The sequence below is a fragment of the Ceratotherium simum genome, chromosome 13 (genome assembly GCF_057802395.1).
Source record: "Ceratotherium simum simum isolate JZ-2026a chromosome 13, ASM5780239v1, whole genome shotgun sequence".
NCBI classification, from domain to species: Eukaryota; Metazoa; Chordata; class Mammalia; order Perissodactyla; family Rhinocerotidae; genus Ceratotherium; species Ceratotherium simum.
In genome coordinates this window covers 859633-866905 of record NC_141912.1, presented here as the reverse complement: position 1 = coordinate 866905, position 7273 = coordinate 859633, and the positions used below count along the sequence as shown (strand labels likewise).

General features: G+C 37.3%; 1 pseudogene; it reads right to left on the bottom strand.

The window, feature by feature from the left end:
- Nucleotides 1-6261: 6261 nt before the first annotated feature.
- Nucleotides 6262-6911, bottom strand: LOC101405115 (protein PBDC1 pseudogene; annotated as a pseudogene).
- Nucleotides 6912-7273: the final 362 nt, after the last annotated feature.

The window sequence follows — 7273 nt, the reverse complement described above, 5'->3', positions numbered from 1 at the left end:
TCACCAAAAAAAAAAAAATAATAAGAAAGGAATAGTATAGATCAAAAAGATATGATATGAGATGTATTTAAGAAATAGAGTTGATACAGATGAAGAAATTGGCTACTTCTGCAAAGGGAGAGGGAAGAATTGAAAATGATGCAAGGGTTTCTAGCCTTGCTGGTGGTAGCGTTAATCAAGACCTGAGGACAGGAGAAGGAAGTTGTCCTTAAGGATGATGAAATCGGTTGTAGATGCACTGAGATTGAGATGTTGGCAAACTTCAATACAGCAATATTTAGGCCAAGCAAATATTGGGGCTAGACATGAAGATCTGTGAGTCCTCTATAGAGAACTGACAATTAGGAGATGGAAGTGGATATTCCCCAAGGGGAAATTGGGTTACAAAAAGAGAATCCAGTCAAAGACACAAGCTTAGGGGATGCCTGTATTTCAGAACAGCTTAGGAAGAGGCACCAATTGAAACACTTACAAGGAGTGGTCAGAAATGGAGAAGAATCAAGAAAACACGGTACCACAGAATCTAAGGGCAGAGAGAGCTCAAGAAAGAAGAACGGGACCTTCAAATGCTGCAAGAAAAGGCACATTGACACTGAACAAAGAACTCTCTGACATACATAATCTTTAAAAAGTAATGTCCCCTATTCCCAGAATCAGATAAATTGATGATGAAATAAAGGATAAAACTTGAAAAAATTAATATAAAGATATTAATAAGCTTATTTGTGAACAGAAGAACTCAGTATTTAGTGGTGATGTTTTCTTTGACTACATAACCTTACAGAAATCATCTAGTCCCTCCAGGGCCTGTGTTTATCATCTGTAAAATGAACTGATTAAATTGAATAATCATTTGACCCTGATGTCTACCTCTTAGAGTCTATGTACATTCTGTTAAACTAAAGTTGTAAATAAATTTGCTCTCATGACTTTAAAATACAATGTTTGACATGTATAACTATCTGCTCTGACACCTTCAAAACTTTATTCTCCAGAGCTGAAGAAGATTTTTAGGTATTAGTCACTAATTTTCTTATGAACATTCCTAGCTCTCAAGCAATGGCCAAATCAAAGCTTAAAAAGTTTAAAAACCATAATAAGATGCATATGTCCTTTTAAAAATCGTAAGATGCTTATGAATGTCTTTTTAAAGTTTCATCTATAAATCACAAAAGTATTTCTGCAAAGAAGGGTGTGGTGTGATATTTATTCACCACATTTAGTTATCGTTTCTTCCAACAATTAGCAGTAATATATCCAAAAGGCCCAATTATAGTAGGTAAATATTTCCACAAAGAACATCTGGCTTTTTGCAAAAACTTCGGTGGTTTCACTGATAGTTATTCCATTTCTCTGAGATGCTTCCTGCTCTGATGGTGCAAATACACTATTCTTGGGCGACTGAACGTTTTTTCCTTTTGCCTAGAAAACAATTCTTTTTGACTTGTTCTCTCTCGTTATTCTGGTTCTGTTCCAGGCTTAATGGCAGCACCAGACTTGAGAAGCAGCTCTTCACTTTTCCTCTCATACTGTGTTTCCATCCACATATTTCCTTTATTCTCTGTTTTATTTTATGCATGAATAGTCTAAAAGTGTAATTATCAATTAACATCCATAATTTCTTTTTTGTTTGTTTGTTTGTGAGGAAGATCAGCCCTGAGCTAACATCTATTGCCAATCCTCCTCCTTTTTTTCCCCCCTTTTTCTCCCCAAAGCCCCAGTAGATAGTTGTATGTCATAGCTGCACATCCTTCTAGTTGCTGTATGGGGGACGCCACCTCAGCATGGCCCGAGAAGCAGTGCATCGGCGCGCGCCCAGGATCCAAACCCGGGCTGCCAGTAGCAGAGCATGCGCGCTTAACTGCTAAGCCATGGGGCCGGCCCCTAACATCCATAATTTCTAAGCCCTGTTTCTAGTTAAACATTCATTGTCTAGTGACTCCAGATAGTTTATATCTATGCGGCTTGTCCTTGGGGTCAAGATGGCAGATAGAGCACACAGTGAAATCTCCCTCCTCCTCTCTGAACAGATAAAAATGCTAGGTAGAAGAAGAAATATTCAGAGCCCATCTCTGCAGCCTGAAATAAAGCACTAGAGGAAGCAGGAGCACAGAGCAGTAAGTAGGATTGGAAGCTGCGGTGCTCCTGAGGATCACAGGACTTAACACTTGCTCAAGCAACAGGAGTCAAAATAGCAGGTCCAAAACCTAAACAAAAGTCAGAATCTGGCTGTCTGCAGGAAGCTAAAATCCCATCATGTGCCACCTGTCTGTGAACAGAAACCTGAGCATCTCTGTCTACCAACCATAGCTGTTGCATCTCCATCCATGGCATTGGTGGGCAGCTTGCTTCTGGCTGCTAAGTTAGTGAATTGAAATTACATTGCCAAATCTCCCAATTAGAGTACCTAAACAAAAATTCACCTACCACCTAAATGTCCATCAGCACAATGAGTGCATAAAGAAAATGTGGTGATACATACAATGGAATATTATTCAGCCTTTAAAAAGAAGAAAATCCTGCCATATGCAACAACATGGATGAACTTTAAGGACATTATGCTAAGTGAAATAAGCCAGTTATGGAAGAATAAATACTGCATGATTCCACTTACCTGAGGTATCTAAAATAGTCAAACTGATAGAAGCAGAAAGTAGAATGGTGGGGCCGGCCCTGTGGCTTGGTGGTTAAGTGCGCACGCTGCAATGCTGGTGGCCCGGGTTCGGATCCCGGGTGCACATCGAGGCACCACTTCTCCGTCCATCCTGAGGCCGAGTCCCACATACAGCAACTAGAAGGATGTGCAGCTATGACATACAACTATCTACTGGGGCTTTGGGGGGAAAAAATAAAATAAATAAAATCTTAAAAAAAAAAAAAACTGAACACAGGAATAAAAACTCCTGGAATCTATGTACAGTAATCATTAAGAAAAAAAAAAAAAAAGAAAGTAGAATGGTGGTTTTCAGGTGTTGGAGGCGAGGGAAATGGGGAGTTGCTGTTCAACAGGTATAAAGTTTCAGTTATACAAGATGAACAATTTCTAGAGGTTGGCTGTACACTTTTGAGCTTATAATTAACAAAACTGTACTATACACTTAATAATTTGTTGAAAGGGTAGATCTCATGTTATGTGTTATCACCACAATAAAAAAAATCACCCACAGAATAACTTAATCTTATAAATTTCAAAATCTGGCAGCTAATGAAAGAAACACACAATTCTGGAATAAGCAGCAAAACTCAGCAGCTCACCCTAACCTCACCTCATCTCTCTTCTCAAGAGAAGCCACATAGCCAAGTCAGAAAAGTGTTAGAGTGTTCAGTGCTACCTCAGAATCAGAAGACAGGTAAACTATAGGGCAGTTCGTGCCCTTTCCTCTTCTGAACAAATACTAAAAAGACTGTGAGCTAGGGGAAAAAAAGAACAAACTAAGCCCAAAGTCAGTAGAAGGAAGGAAATAGCAAAGATTAGAGTAGAAATAAATTAAAGAGAAAATAGGAAAATGATTAAACTTAGTTTGTTTTTGAAAAGATAAACAAAATTGATGAACTATGCTAAGAGAAAAAGAGAGAAGACTAAAATAAATAAAATCAGAAATGAAAGAACAGACCTTACAACTGATGTCACAGAAATAAAAAGGGTCATAGGAGACTCCTATGAACAATTATGTGCCAACAAACTGGATAACCTAGAAGAAATGGATAAATTCCTACAAACACACAACCTACCAAGTCTAAATTATGAAGAAATACAAATCCTAAACAGGTCTATAACTAGCGAGGAGATTGAATCAGTAAACAAAAACCTCTCAACAAAGAAAAGCCCAGGACCAGATGGCTACCCTGGTGAATTCTACCAAACATTTAAAAAATTAATGCCAATTCTTCTCAAACTCTCCCCCAAAATTGAAGAGGACTGAGCACTTCTAAACTTATTTTATGGGGTCAGCGTTACCCTGATACCAAAGTCAGACAAAAACATCACAAGAAAAGAAAACTACAGGCCAGTATCCCTGATGAATATACATGCAAAAATATTCAACAGAATACTAGCAAAATGTGCAGAATTCAACAGCACATTAAAAGGATCATATACCATGACCAAGTGGGATCTATCTCTGGGATGCAAGGATGGTTCAATACACACAAATCAATTAATGTGATACACCACATTAACAGAATAAAGGATAAAAATCACATAATCTTCTCAATAGATGCAGAAAAGGGATTTAATGAAATTCAATACCCTTTCACGATAAAAACTCTCAACAAACTAGGAATAGAAGAAAAGTACCTAAACATAATAAAGGCCATATATAGAAAGCTCTTAACTAACATCATATTCAACAGTGAAAAACTGAAAGCTTTTCCTCTAAGATCTGGAACAAGGCAAGGATGCCCAATCTCACCACTTCTACTTAGATTACTGGAGGCCCTAGCCAGAGCAACTAGGCAAGGAAAAGAAATAAAAGGCATCCAAATTGGAAAGGAAGAAGTAAAATTGTCCCTGTTTGCAGATAACGTGATCTTATATATAGAAAACCCTAAAGACTCCATAAAAAATTCTGTTAGAGCTAATAAACAAATTCAGTAAAGTTGCAGGATAATAAAATACTTAGGAATAAACCTAACTAAGGAGGTCAAAGACTTGTATACTGAAAACTATAAAATATTGATGAAAAAAATTAAAGAAGGCACAAACAAATGGAAACACATCTTGTATTCATGGATTTAAAGAATTAATATTATGAAAATATCCATACTACCCAAAGCAATCTACAGATTCAGTGCAATCCCTATCAAAATCCCAATGACATTTTTCACAGAAATAGAAAAAAAATGTATAATTCATATGGAACGAGAAAGGATCATAGCCAAATCAACCCTAAGAAAGAAGAAGAAAGCTGGTGCCATCATACTTTATGATTTCAAAATATATTACAAAGCTACAGTAATCAAAACAATATGGTAGTGGCATAAAACAGACACATAGACCAATGGAACAGAATAGAGAGCCCAGAAATAAGTCCACACCTATACTATCAACTGATCTTCAACAAAGGTGTCAAGAATACTCAAAGGGGAAAAGATTGTTTCTTTAAGAAATGGTGCTGGGGAAACTGGATATCCACAAGCAAAAGAATTAAACTGAACTCTTACCTCATACACAAAAATCAACTCAAAATGGATTAAAGACTTAAGATGTGCAACTGTGAAACTCTTAGAAGAAAACAGGGGGAAATGTCATGTCATTGGTCTTGGCAATTATTTCTTGGATATGATGTAAAAGCACAGGCAGTAAAAACAAAAATACACAAGTGGGACTATATCAAACCAAAAATCTTATGCACAGTAAAGGAAACAATCAACAGAGTGAAAAGGTGACCTGTGGAATGGAAGAAAATATTTGCAAACTATGTATATTATAAGGGGTTAATCTCCAAAATATATAAGGAACTCCTACAACTCAATAGCTAAAAAACTAATAACTGATTAAAAAATGGAATAAGGACTTGAATAGACATTTCTCCAAAGAAAACTTACAAATGGCCAACAGATATATGAAAAAAATGCTCAATGTCACCAATCATCAGGGAAATGCAAATCCAAATCACAAAGTGATACTATCTCACATCTGTCAAGATGGCTATTATCAAAAAAACAAAGGACAGCAAGGGTTGGCGAGGATGTGGAGAAATTGGAACTCTTGTACACTATCGGTAAGAATGCAAAATGATGCAGCCATTATGGAAAACAGTATGGAGGTTCCTCAAAAATTACAAATGTACTACCGTATGATCCAGCAATCCCACTTATTATTCATAATAAATACAAATCATTTCAAAAAAACAGTAGAAGCTCTTTCCCCCTTAAAACAATAACAATAGCAAAGACTGGAAACAAATATACTAAGATGTTAAAATCACAGCTAATTGTTATTTTATTGTTCTTGTTTATGCTTTTCTTAAAGAACCAAAAGAAATTTCTTTACAAAATTTCTTACTTGACCAGTGGTGAGAATCAAGAAACAATGTACCAAGAAACAATCAACTAAGACCCCACTAACGGTCTTTGAGACAGTTCATGCAAAAGAACGACCAGAACAGCTCCTGATTATTAGGCCAGAAAAATGTCCTTCCACGTGCCCTTCAGTTGCACAAGGACATACATTTAACCAAAGGGATCTGTGCGAGTAGCATCGTGGTACTTGTAGGCTGGGTTGAGTCACATTTTCTAGAGTGTTGTTCTTTGTCTACCTTACATAGCTGTATCACCACTTTTGTTGATCTCTTGGTCAGCTTCTTTCTCCGTCTCTGCCCCTTTGTTGGTTTTCTCTTCTTCTCTTCCTCTGTTGGCTCCTTTCTCTTCTTCTTCTCCACTGTCAGCTTCATTCTCTCCTCCGTTGTTGGCTTCTTTGTCTCTCCTTTGTCCTGAACACTAGTGTAAACTGCTTTGCTATAGCCTTCCCAATTCAGAGCAATTTCAATGGCAAAAAATTGTGTCCTGTGGGCAAAGACGGTGTTTTCCTCAGTGTAACCCTGAGAACAGTCCAGTCACAGCAAAGTACCTTAGTTGAGGTCTTATACAATCCCACCAAATTTCTAGCAGAATGGGCTCCACTTCTCTTTGCTGATTCTGATCTGAGCTCTTCTAGGTCCAACACAGCTATCCTGAGTTTCTCAGAATTTTCCCAGAACTCAGAATAGGTTTGGTCATCCACCTTGTTGAGTTTCAGGACCTATGGGTCAGCTGAGGAAATGTGCTTGTGGTAGACTTGCACGTGCTCTCACGGCCCATGCCATCTCAGTGTCAGTCTCCTTCAATGAGATCTGCTGGGAGAGGAAGAGCATGTGCCACTGACACCAGCTCTCCAAACCCAGCTCCTTAATTCCACTAGTCACCTCCATGTTGTAGCTCACAAGGCATGGCCTCACTTTCCCGGAAATGACTTTTTGTCTCTTGTTTGTACTTTTCCATATTTTTAATTAAATATACATTATAAAGAAATTCCTGAATACCACTTAGAAAATAAATGAAAAGGTTAGGAAAAAATAATGAGTAGATATAAAAAAGAATGAGAAAGAAAGAAACTCTGCAGACAGATTAAATAGTAGCCTATACTAAGCTGAAGGATTAGTGAATTAGAAGATACAATAGAGGAAATTTTCCAGAATGTACCTTAGAAATGTAATGAGATGAAGTATACAAATTAAAAACTAAGAGATATGTACAGAAGGAGAAATTCTGTCAATCACATAGCAGGAGGTCC